This window comes from Saccopteryx bilineata, chromosome 1 (genome assembly GCF_036850765.1).
Source record: "Saccopteryx bilineata isolate mSacBil1 chromosome 1, mSacBil1_pri_phased_curated, whole genome shotgun sequence".
Classification (NCBI taxonomy): domain Eukaryota; kingdom Metazoa; phylum Chordata; class Mammalia; order Chiroptera; family Emballonuridae; genus Saccopteryx; species Saccopteryx bilineata.
In genome coordinates this window covers 322,802,735-322,815,935 of record NC_089490.1, presented here as the reverse complement: position 1 = coordinate 322,815,935, position 13,201 = coordinate 322,802,735, and the positions used below count along the sequence as shown (strand labels likewise).

General features: G+C 39.3%; 1 non-coding gene across 1 annotated transcript; it reads left to right on the top strand.

The window, feature by feature from the left end:
- The first annotated feature begins 1,199 nt into the window (after positions 1 to 1,199).
- On the top strand, positions 1,200 to 1,275 carry TRNAV-AAC (transfer RNA valine (anticodon AAC)). Its single transcript has one exon. It is a non-coding gene; the product is annotated as a tRNA-Val (tRNA).
- The last annotated feature ends 11,926 nt before the right edge of the window (positions 1,276 to 13,201 follow it).

Here is a 13,201-nt window from a genome sequence, read left to right as displayed (position 1 = left end):
ACTCATCTGTTATCTTTCTCTCTCCTAAAGAATGTAAGCTTTTGAAAGATGTAACCTTGTCTGTCTTGTTCACTGCCTTAGTCTCAGTGCCTTTTACATTTGGGGGCATATAAAAGGGGCACAGAATTTGATTAACATACTATATAAACTCTATACTTCTCAGAATTTCTACTTTGAAATCATATTGCTAATTTTTACAAAAGAGAATGACAGAAAATGTTGGACATAGCTATAGGTCTTCCACTGAGTTCTAACACAAATAGATTATTGTCTCTGTATTGCAGTGGAGTATTTACTGTGTGTAAAGCCAGGAGCCAGGGCCAGGGCCACTATCACAGCAGCCCGGCTGTAAAGCCAGGAGCCAGGGCGAGAGCCACTATCACAGCAGCCTTCCAGCCCATGCAGGTTCGCATTGGATTCGGACAGTCGGCAAAGAAACAGCGGAGCCAAAAACTGGTGGGCCATAGTCTTTAATTCTAGCTTTGCACCCGGCGGGCAAGTAAAAATACACACTGGGCTCCAAAACCCAGTCACATTCAGTGCTCACAAAGCTACTGACTTATCCGAGTTTCCTAGAATCAAAGGTTTCTAGCTCACCAGACTTATTCACCTCTGTTCCCAATCTCCTTTCCTTATCCCAGATACAAACTCTGCCCAAATTGGCTTCTCACTCAGCATTCCACCATCTTGGCTGCTCCTCCACGTGACCTTTCTCTGCTCTCCTCTGCTCTCTCTTCTAATGATTATCTCAGGAACCAAGAGCCCAAGCTCCCACTTCGTCCCCATTTTATAGTGTAGCTTCACAACCTTTAATCCAATATATAAAATAGGGTAGTCTCTAATACAAAGTCACTTCTGAGGCATGATTGGATTGTACCACCCCACATCAAAAAGGGTGGGAAAGGCTTAATCCCAAAACCAAGCCCCAGGCTACAAGGATTCTCAACACATATTAATATCACCTGGGCGATGGCCTCACGTGGGCAGCGCTATTTTTAACAAAGTGAGCATAATACATTTTATCTGCCCAACACTGTGCCATAGTATCAAAGATCATAAAGGTTTTACTGAGGATACATGGATAAATCCTATGGCAAATGAGTGCCCCAATCTCCAAGAAAAATTCACATTCCCTTTCTGAAGATTAAACATTTCTAAAGGAACCTTCACAACTTCTTTGTTAGAATACTTGACTATAGGCCCTGGCCGGTTGGCTCAGCGGTAGAGCGTCGGCCTAACGTGCGGAGGACCTGGGTTTGATTCCCAGCCAGGGCACACAGGAGAAGCGCCCATTTACTTCTCCACCCCTCTGCCACGCTTTCCTCTCTGTCTCTCTCTTCCCCTCCCGCAGCCAAGGCTCCATTGGAGCAAAGATGGCCCGGGCGCTGGGGATGGCTCTGTGGCCTCTGCCTCAGGTGCTAGAGTGGCTCTGGTCGCAACATGGCGACGCCCAGGATGGGCAGAGCATCGCCCCCTGGTGGGCAGAGCGTCGCCCCATGGTAGGCGTGCCGGGTGGATCCCGGTGGGGCGCATGCGGGAGTCTGTCTGACTGTCTCTCCCTGTTTCCAGCTTCAGAAAAAATGAAAAAAAAAAAAAAAAAAAAAGAATACTTGGAGTGACGTCACGGAAATGGCGCCATGAGCAGCGCGTCCGACAGATCTCCCCTAAATCACAACAAATTTATCAACTAGAAACAGAAAAATTTATCCTCGGAGCATTCCGGATTTCCACACAAACTGAAAGCGAAAGGACTGTTATTACTTGAATCTGAGAGACGAGGATGTGGAGGAAGCTACTGCAGGGATGTTCATTCAAGCCGCGAGGGAGTGCGCCTGTGGTGAGTCAGCCCACACTTGGGAGCCGCGAGCAGCCGCGGGCGCGCACCCGGTCCTGTTGCAGAGCGAGCACCGCCCACACTCCGGAGAGGCGAGAAGCCACCGGCGTGCCCGGTCCGGTTGCAGAGCGAGCACTGCCCACACTCGGGAGCAGCGAGCAACCTCCGGCGCGCGCCCGGTCCGGTTGCAGAGCGAGCACCACTAACGTTCCCAGCGGCCCGCGCACTGTGAGTGAGAGTCGCCAGCCACCGGTGCCCGGAGCACCCCATTTGCGCGAGTGCCCTGGGCATTCCACGCGCCCAGAGCGCCCAACTGGCACGCACACCCAGGGTGCCCCATTATCCTGCGCCTGGTGCGATCTAGCCACCAGCGGCAGGGCGGCGGGAGAGGCACCAGAGTGGTCTTCCCTATTTGGGAGATTCTCTCCATAGGCGGGGCACCTCACCCAGCCATTCAAGCTAACAATCAAGCGTTGGGGGAGGGGCGCGCGCAGGCAGCCCAAAATACCTTCGGGAGCACAGCTGCGACCCAATCACTGAAATTAGCTTAACCCATGAAATCTGCGCACCCTCGGTTCTAATTGATAAGATCTCTCTCAGTTCAGTGACCCAAGACAAGAGGCGTGATATTTTTAGTGCCTCTCGCTAAAGGGGCGGGGGCAACTTCTGATTGATAGAGCCTCCATATTCAGGGATAAACGCTAACAAGAAGGACTTGGCAGATAATAAGATCTATACTACACTAGTCGCAAGCAGAGACTAGTGCCTCTTCTTCCCAGCCAAAACAGGCTACAAAGTGTGGAAAGCCTGGGTTGAGAGGTCCAACTGAATGCTAGGCGCTGAACAGTCACCTTGACAACAATTGACTCCCACCCCCGCCTGATTACACTGGAGGCCCTGACTGCCAGAACCTTTCCCAAAGCCTTGCGCTGAGTGGGGATAGAGTGGGGATTTCCCAGCTCTTTGAGCCTCTTACTCCCCAGGCAGAAGCAGTTGCAGCCTTATAGCTGGATCACCAGGCTGCTAATTCAGGAAGGGGGGACTAGGAGAGAGAATCCAGGAAAGCAAACTCTCTCATCATTGGACCCTGCAAACACCAACAAGCCTTGACTACCAGCAAGACTAAAACCAATTATATGACATTGCCATAGAATCCCATCAACTGCAAATCCCTACCTAAGTGTGACACAGGGGCAGAGCCTGGGGTACAGAGTCACCGACCAGGAAGAGGGAGAGAAAAAAAAAAGGAAGAAGTTAACCTCTCAAAATCAAGAAAAATCCACAGACTTTACAACTTGTTCCACTAATTTTTTTTTGTTGTTGTTTGTTTCTTCTATCTTATTGCCTTTATTTCCTCCACCTCAGTCCTTCTATTCTCTGCCCATCTTATGCTTCCCTTTTCTTGAACTACACTACCCATGAGTGTTACATTTTATTTCTCTACTTCATCCTCACCTTCCTTTAAGGTTATACTCCAAAACACTTAATTCTCACTCTCTCCTCTTTTTTTTTTTTTGTTTTGCTTTATTTTGTTTTTTTCTCTTCCTTTTTTATTTCTTCCTTCGTTTTTCTCTTTTTCTTATTTTTTCCTTTCTATTTGTTTTTCTTTTCTCGTTTTACTTTCCTCCCATTTAATTCTCAATCACGAACAAATTAGTTAATTTGGGACTCAAGGCTTTTTTTTTGGCTTTATTTTTCTTTTTTGCTTTTGTTTTTGTTTTTTTCTTGTTTGTTTATTTTTGTGGCATTTTGGGTCCTCCCAACCCAAGGTCTCCATTGTATTTAGTCTTCGCTCCACTTAATACAATAGATTTTTACTTATTATTTTTATTTTTTCTTCTTTATTATTCTTTTTTTGGTCCTTTTTTCTGGTTCCCTCTTATCCCTCTCATTATATCTCTTAGTTGACCATCACTTACAAACAAATCATCTTATGCTTGTCTAAAATTTTCTTCCTTTTATTTTTTTTTATTATTATTATTATTTGCATTTAGTAGGACCCTACTCCCTTTTTTTGCCCCTTGAACTCTTCACCCCAAATCAGGCCCTCCATTATAGGCATGATATTTCCCTGAGGAGGGGAGAGGAGGGAAAGAGAAGAAAGAAAAAAGGGGGAAATAATAAATTATTACTGTTTTTTTTTTGTGGGGTGTTTTACCTTTTTTTTTTTTTTTACTTTTTACTCTTTATTAATTCTAATTAGTGCTATCAACAAGACCACCCTCAGATGCCAATAAGAAAGAAGAAATCGAATATTATGGATACAAAAGAAAGAGAGGTAACACAAATAGATGTGGGAAAATCTATGGAGAAAAGACTTAACATATTGGAAGCCTTGGAGCTAAATGATAGAGAATTTAAAATAGAAATCTTAAAAATACTCAGAGATATACAAGAAAACACAGAATGGCAATATAGGGAGATCAGAAAACAACTCAATGAACACAAAGAATATATTACCAAGGAAATTGAAACTATTAAAACAAATCAAACAGAAATGAAAAACTCAATTCACGAGCTGAAAAACGAGGTAACAAGCTTAGCTAACAGAACAGCCCAGATTGAGGATAGGATTAGTGAAATAGAAGACAAACAACTTGAGGCACAACAGAGAGAAGAAGAAAGAGACTCAAAAATAATAAAAAATGAGAAAGCCCTACAGGAATTGTCTGACTCCATCAGAAAGAATAACATAAGAATAATAGGTATATCAGAGGGAGAAGAGAAAGAAAATGGAATGGAGAATATACTCAAACAAATAATAGACGAGAACTTCTCAAGCCTGTGGAAAGAAGTAAAGCCTCAAATTCAAGAAGCAAACAGAACACAGAGTTTTCTTAACCCCAACAAACCCACTCCAAGGCACATCATAATGAAGATGACACAAACCAATGACAAAGAAAAAATTCTCAAGGCAGCCAGGGAAAAGAAGAGTACAACATATAAAGGAAGGCCTATTAGATTATCATCAGATTTCTCAGCAGAAACTCTACAACCTAGAAGAGAGTGGACCCCAATATTTAAAGCCCTGAAAGAGAGGAACTTTCAGCCAAGAATACTATACCCATCAAAGCTATCCTTCAAGTATGAAGGAGATATAAAAACATTCACAAATACAGAAAAGATGAGAGAATTTATCAACAGAAAGCCCCCACTCCAGGAAATACTAAAGGGGGTTTTCCAACCAGATTCAAAGAATAAAAGAAAACAAAACCACAAGTAACAGCTCCACCAAGAACACAATAAAACCAAACTTAAACTGTGACAACAAAGGAAAAAAAGGGGGGAGAGGATGGAGATTAACAGTAGCAAAGGACGATGAAATGCAGAAATACTTATAAGATAGCGTATTACAATGAATATGGTAGGTACCCTTTTCATTACTTAATGGTAACCACCCTTGAAAAAAACACCACAAAAACACTTGACTTAAAAAAGGTAGCAACAGAGGAAAGAAGTATGGAACACAAACAAACAAAAACAAATGATAGAAAAACAAAAGAGAAGAATCAAACTAGATACAAAACTAACAGAAAGCAATTTATAAAATGGCAGTAGGGAACCCACAAGTGTCAATAATTACACTAAATGTAAATGGATTAAACTTACCAATAAAAAGACACAGAGTAGCAGAATGGATTAAAAAAGAAAATCCAACTATATGCTGCCTACAAGAAACACATCTAAGCAACAAGGATAAAAACAAATTCAAAGTGAAAGGCTGGAAAACAATAACCCAAGCAAACAACACCCAAAAAAAAGCAGGTGTAGCAATACTCATATCTAATAATGCTGACTACAAGACAGAAAAAGTACTCAGAGACAAAAATGGTCATTTCATAATGATTAAGGGGAAGTTGAATCAAGAAGACATAACAATCCTTAATATATATGCACCAAACCAAGGAGCACCAAAATATATAAGACAGCTACTTATTGACCTTAAAACAAAAACTAACAAAAATACAATCATACTTGGAGACCTCAATACACCGCTGACGGCTCTAGATTGGTCATCGAAACAGAGAATCAATAAAGATATAGTGGCCTTAAACGAAATACTAGAACACCTGGATATGATAGACATCTACAGGACACTTCATCCCAAAGTGACAGAGTATACATTTTTCTCTAGTGTACATGGAACATTCTCAAGAATTGACCATATGTTGGGCCACAAAGACAATCTCAGTAAATTTAGAAAAATTGAAATTGTACGAAGCATATTTTCTGATCATAAAGCCTTGAAACTAGAATTCAACTGCAAAAAAGAGGGGGAAAAACCCACAAAAATGTGGAAACTAAACAACATACTTCTAAAAAATGAATGGGTCAAAGAAGAAATAAGCGCAGAGATCAAAAGATATATACAGACAAATGAAAATGAAAATACGACATATCAGAATCTCTGGGATGCAGCAAAAGCAGTAATAAGAGGAAAGTTCATATCACTTCAGGCCTATATGAACAAACAAGAGAGAGCCGAAGTAAACCACTTAACTTCACACCTTAAGGAACTAGAAAAAGAAGAACAAAGACAACCCAAAACCAGCCGAAGAAAGGAGATAATAAAAATCAGAGCAGAAATAAATGAAATAGAGTACAGAAAAACTATAGAAAAAATCAATAAAACAAGGAGCTGGTTCTTTGAAAAGATCAACAAAATTGACAAACCTTTGGCAAGACTCACCAAGGAAAAAAGGCACAGGACTCAAATAAATAAAATCCAAAATGAAAGAGGAGAGATCACCACAGACATCATAGATATACAAAGAATTATTGTAGAATACTATGAAAAATTATATGCCACCAAATACAACAATCTAGAGGAAATGGATAAATTCCTAGAACTATACAACCTTCCTAGACTGAGTCATGAAGAAGCAGAAAGCCTAAACAGACCAATCAGCAGGGAGGAAATAGAAAAAACTATTAAAAACCTCCCCCAAAATAAAAGTCCAGGCCCAGACGGTTATACTAGTGAATTCTATCAAACATTCAAAGAAGACTTGGTTCCTATTCTACTCAAAGTCTTCCAAAAAATTGAAGAAGAAGCAATACTTCCAAACACATTTTATGAGGCCAACATAACCCTCATACCAAAACCTGGCAAGGATGGCACAAAGAAAGAAAACTACAGACCAATATCTCTAATGAATACAGATGCTAAAATACTAAACAAAATACTGGCAAACCGAATACAACAACATATTAAAAAAATAATACATCATGATCAAGTGGGATTCATCCCAGAATCTCAAGGATGGTTCAACATACGTAAAACGGTTAACGTAATACACCATATCAACAAAACAAAGAACAAAAACCACATGATCTTATCAATAGATGCAGAAAAGGCTTTTGATAAAATACAACACAATTTTATGTTTAAGACTCTCAACAAATTGGGTATAGAAGGAAAATATCTCAACATGATAAAGGCCATATATGATAAACCATCAGCCAACATCATATTAAACGGCATAAAACTGAGGACTTTCTACCTTCAATCAGGAACAAGACAGGGTTGTCCACTCTCTCCACTTTTATTTAACGTGGTGCTAGAAGTTCTGGCCAGAGCAATCAGACAAGACAAAGAAATAAAAGGCATCCATATCGGAAAAGAAGAAGTAAAGGTATCACTTTTTGCTGATGATATGATCCTATACATCGAAAACCCGAAGGACTCCACAAAAAGATTATTAGAAACAATAAACCAATACAGTAAGGTCGCAGGATACAAAATTAACATACAAAAGTCCATAGCCTTTCTATATGTCAACAATGAAATATTAGAAAACGAACTCAAAAAAATAATCCCCTTCACGATTGCAACAAAAAAAATAAAATACCTAGGAATAAACATAACAAAGAACGTAAAGGACCTATATAATGAAAATTACAAAGCATTGTTAAGGGAAATCGAAAAAGATACAATGAGATGGAAAAATATTCCTTGTTCTTGGATAGGAAGAATAAATATAATCAAAATGGCCATATTACCCAAAGCAATATACAAATTTAATGCAATTCCCATCAAAATCCCTATGAGATTTTTTAAAGAAATGGAACAAAAAATCATCAGATTTATATGGAACTATAAAAAACTCGGAATAGCCAAAACAATCCTAAGGAAAAAGAATGAAGCTGGGGGCATTACAATACCTGACTTTAAACTCTATTATAGGGCTACGCTAATCAAAACAGCATGGTATTGGCAGAAAAATAGACACTCAGACCAATGGAACAGAATAGAAAGCCCAGAAATAAAACCACATATATATGGTCAAATAATCTTTGATAAAGGGGCCAACAACACACAATGGAGAAAAGAAAGCCTCTTCAACAAATGGTGTTGGGAAAACTGGAAAGCCACATGCAAAAGAATGAAACTCGACTACAGCCTGTCCCCGTGTACTAAAATTAATTCAAAATGGATCAAAGACCTAAATATAAGACCTGAAACAATAACTTACATAGAAGAAGACATAGGTACTAAAATCATGGACCTGGGTTTTAAAGAACATTTTATGAACTTGACTCCAATGGCAAGAGAAGTGAAGGCAAAGATAAATGAATGGGACTACATCAGAATAAAAAGTTTTTGCTCAGCAAGAGAAACTGATATAAAAATAAACAGACAGCCAACTAAATGGGAAATGATATTTTCAAACAACAGCTCAGATAAGGGCCTAATATCCAAAATTTACAAAGAACTCATAAAACTCAACAACAAACAAACAAACAATCCCATAAAAAAATGGGAAGAGGACATGAACAGACACTTCTCCCAGGAAGAGATACAAATGGCCAACAGATATATGAAAAGATGCTCAGCTTCATTAGTTATTAGAGAAATGCAAATCAAAACTACAATGAGATACCACCTCACCCCTGTTAGATTAGCTATTATCAACAAGACGGGTAATAGCAAATGTTGGAGAGGCTGTGGAGAAACAGGAACCCTCATTCACTGTTGGTGGGACTCTAAAGTAGTACAACCATCATGGAGGAAAGTATGGTGGTTCCTCAAAAAACTGCAAATAGAACTACCTTATGACCCAGCAATCCCTCTACTGGGTATATACCCCAAAACCTCAGAAACATTGATACGTGAAGACACATGTAGTCCCATGTTCATTGCAGCACTGTTCACAGTGGCCAAGACATGGAAACAACCAAAAAGCCCTGCAATAGAAGACTAGATAAAGAAGATGTGGCACATATACACTATGGAATACTACTCAGCCATAAGAAATGATGACATCAAATCATTTACAGCAAAATGGTGGGATCTTGATAACATTATAAGGAGTGAAATAAGTAAATCAGAAAAAAACAAGAACTACATGATTCCATACATTGGTGGAACATAAAAATGAGACTAAGAGACATGGACAAGAGTGTGGTGGTTACCAGGGGTGGGGGGAGGGAGGACATGGAGGGAGGGAGGGAGAGAGTTAGGGGGAAGGGGAGGGGCACAGAGAACTAGATAGAGGGTGGCGGTGGACAATCTGACTTTGGGCGAGGGGTACACAACATAATTAAATGACAAAATAACCTAGACATGTTTTCTTTGAATATATGTACCCTGATTTATTAATGTCATCCCATTACCATTAATAAAAATTTATTAAAAAAAAAAAAAAGAATACTTGACTATAATATGGGTTTCCATCTCTCCTTAGTGTTTTTTACAGATTTTCATCTTTCATGCATTCTATGAGTTGATATCAGCACTGTGAGCTATAACAGGGAGTATACTATGGTGGGAATCAAGATCCTTTGGTGCAACCACCAACTTACACCATTCACAAAAATAAACTGAATATGTATACAAGAATCAAATATACGTCATGAAACCAAAACAATCCTAGAAGAAAACATAGGCAGTAGACTCTCAGACATCTCTTGAGGTGATATTTTTGTCTATTGTTCTCCTCAGGCAAGGGAAATAAAGTATAAAATAAACAAATGAAATTATATCAAACTAAAAGCTTTTACACAGCAAAAGACACCATTAACAAACAAACAAACAAACAAAAACAGTCTACTCTAAGGGGAAATGTATTTGCCGATACGTCTGATAAGGGGTTAAAACCCCAAATTTATAAAGAACTTATAAAACTCAACACCAGGAAGGTAAACAATCCAATCAAAAAATAGCAAAGAACTGGAACAGACAGTTCTCCAAAGAGGACATACAGATGGCCAAAGGCATATGAAGAAATGTTCAATGTCTTCAGAGAAATGCAAATTAAAACCACAATGATATATCACCTCACACCTGTCAGAATTGCTGTCATCAAAAAATCAACACACAACAAGTGCTGGTGAGGGTGTGGAGAAAAGGGAACCCTCCTGCACTGCTGGTGGGAATGCAGCCTTGTGCATCCACTGTGGAAAACAGTATGGTGGCCTGACCTGTGGTGGTGCAGTGGGTAAAGCATCGACCTGGAAATGCTGAGGTCGCAGGTTCAAAACCCTGGGCTTGCCTGGTCAAGGCACATATGGGAGTTGATGCTTCCAGCTCCTCCCCATCTTCTCTCTCTGTCTCTCTCTTCCTTTCTCTCTCCTCTCTAAAATGAATAAATAAAATAAAATAAAAAGTTAAAAAAAAATCCTCAAGGGTTGTAACAGTTACAACTCCGTTAAAAGAAAAAAAGAAAGAAAGAAAACAGTATGGTGTTTCCTCAAAAAATTAAAAATGGAACCGCCTTATGACCCAGCTATTCCATTTCTAGAAATATATCCTAATAATCCTAAAACACTAATTCAAAAGAAGATATTTATCCCTATTTTTTTTTTTTTTGTATTTTTCTGAAGCTGGAAACGGGGAGAGACAGTCAGACAGACTCTCACATGTGCCCGACCAGGATCCACCCAGCACACCCACCAGGGGGCGATGCTCTGCCCACCAGGGGGTGATGCTCTGCCCCTCCAGGGCATCGCTCTGTTGCGACCAGAGCCACTCTAGCACCTGGGGCAGAGGCCAAAAAGCTATCCCCAGCGCCCGGACCATCTTTGCTCCAATGGAGCCTCGCTGCAGGAGGGAAAGAGAGAGACAGAGAGGAAGGAGAAGGGGAGGGGTGGAGAAGCAGATGGGCGCTTCTCCTGTGTGCCCTGGTCAGGAATCGAACCCGGGACTTCTGCATGCCAGGCCGATGCTCTACCACTGAGCCAACCGGCCAGGGCCTTTATCCCTATTTTCATTGCAGCATTGTTTGCAATAGCCAAGATCTGGAAACTGCCCAACTGTCTATCAGTGGACGAGTGGATAAAAAAGCAGTGGTACATTTATACAATGAATACTGCACAGCCATAAACAAAAAAAAAAAAAAAGAAGGAAATCTTACCATTTGCAACAGCATGGATGGACTTGGAGATTATTATGCTAAGTGAAATGAGCCAGGCAGAGAAAGACAAATACCATATGACCTCATTATATGTTGAATCTAATGAATACAATAAACTGAGGAACAAAACAGAAACAGAGACAGAGTCACAGGGAACAGATGGACACATGTCAGAGGGAAGGGGAAAGAAGGGACTGGATCAAAGGAAAACAGATTAGCGCAAATCATATATACTTAACTCATTTATACAAGGGGTAGCAATAGCCACAGGAAAAGGGGGGAGTAGAGATAGGGGGAGGGGCCAAAATGGGGGAAATATAGGTGGAAAGAGACTTTGCATGGGTCATGGTGGGGCATGATGCAGTGTGTAGAGGGGGTTATATTGAGTGCAACACTTGAAACCATGTCAACACAATAACTTAAATATAAAAATTAAAAATTAAATAAAATGAACAAAAAAAAGAGATTCTCTGGTACTACCTTAGCTCTGTTCTCACTAGAACCTTAGAAAAAAACTTTAAAATGTTCCCCACTGTCACCTTCGGATGCTCAATATTAAATTTAGTGATTAATGTATAAGTAAGAATGTTATAACAAAAAAATGAGATAGTATGCAGAAATTAATGTTTATCGGTATAAAAGAATGCAATCAATGCTACTCACATGTAAGTAATGCTTTTATTAAATAAAACAAATGGTTTCTCCTATGGCTCTGACTTTAATTCTAGCTATGTTTGTGCCATAGTTGTTTCTTTTTATTTTATCATATTCCTCAGTTTCATGTGTTAAGATATAGTTTGCTTTTCAAAATGTTTAGAATAGCTAGTAATTTCACTAAGTTTTACAACTTAAATAAACTATCAGAGTATTTCATGGTAATGATTTAAAAAGTAAAATATAATTAAGAAGAAAGGCCTATAGCCTGACCTGTGGTGGCACAGTGGGTAAAGCGTCGACCTGGAATGCTGAGGTCACTGGTTCAAAACCCCAGGCTTGCCCAGTCAAGGCACATATGGGAGTTGATGCTTCCTGCTCCTCCCCCCTTCTCTGTCTCATCTCTCTAAATGAGTAAATAGAATCTAAAATAAAAGACCTATAATATAATAAAGCAGTTCTTTATCTTCAATCATGCCATTGATTCTCTTCTCCTGTTTATCATACCATGCCATTCTAAATAGGTAAATATTCTCAGTTCTTTTGTTCTAAAGTCTATATTTCTAATACTAGTGTACAACTATGTCTTGATCAATTAATTGAGAAAATCTGATATGTCACATTCCAACTCAGGCATTTACTACCAGAGTAATATAGGGCTTCTTGTTTAGCCTTACTCAATAACAATTTTCTCATCTGTAAATGGGAAAAGTGATTTTAATCATCTCTTTTATCTAGGTGGATTATATTAACAAGTTTAAATTATTCATTACATTATATAACTCATAATAAGCATTCAATTAATGCTGATTCTTTAAACTCCCTTTTCGTAAACCTTATTTTCCAATTAAATCTTATCACTGAAGTTAATTTTATTTCTTTTTATTGTGTTGATGTAGTTATTTGTTGTTACATCAAGTAGTACACTAAATACATTGTCTGTCTCTACAAAATTTAGGTATTTTCTTTTCTAGAGTTATTCTGTCTATCTGTCTTGTTTGCTTTATTTTCAAAGGAAACCTAAACTGAATATCTGATAAACGTTTTCCTTAACTTCCTATAACTCTCTAAAAATGTTTCTACCTTAGTTATCCCAATGATTAACTCTCTCAAATAATTTATTAGATTTATTTGCTTTGTGAAAAATATCCATCCTGAAGCCCTTTAATTTCTGCTCCTGTCCAGCCTGGGGGCATTTGAGAATTGCTATGTAGCCATTAACCTGAGACTTCCTATATATTTTCTTTTTTTTTCTCAAGTGAGAGTCATGGAGGCTGAGACACAGACTCCCCATGCACCCTAACCAGGATCCACCTGGCAACCTCCATCTGAGGCTGATGTTCTGCTCATCTGGGGT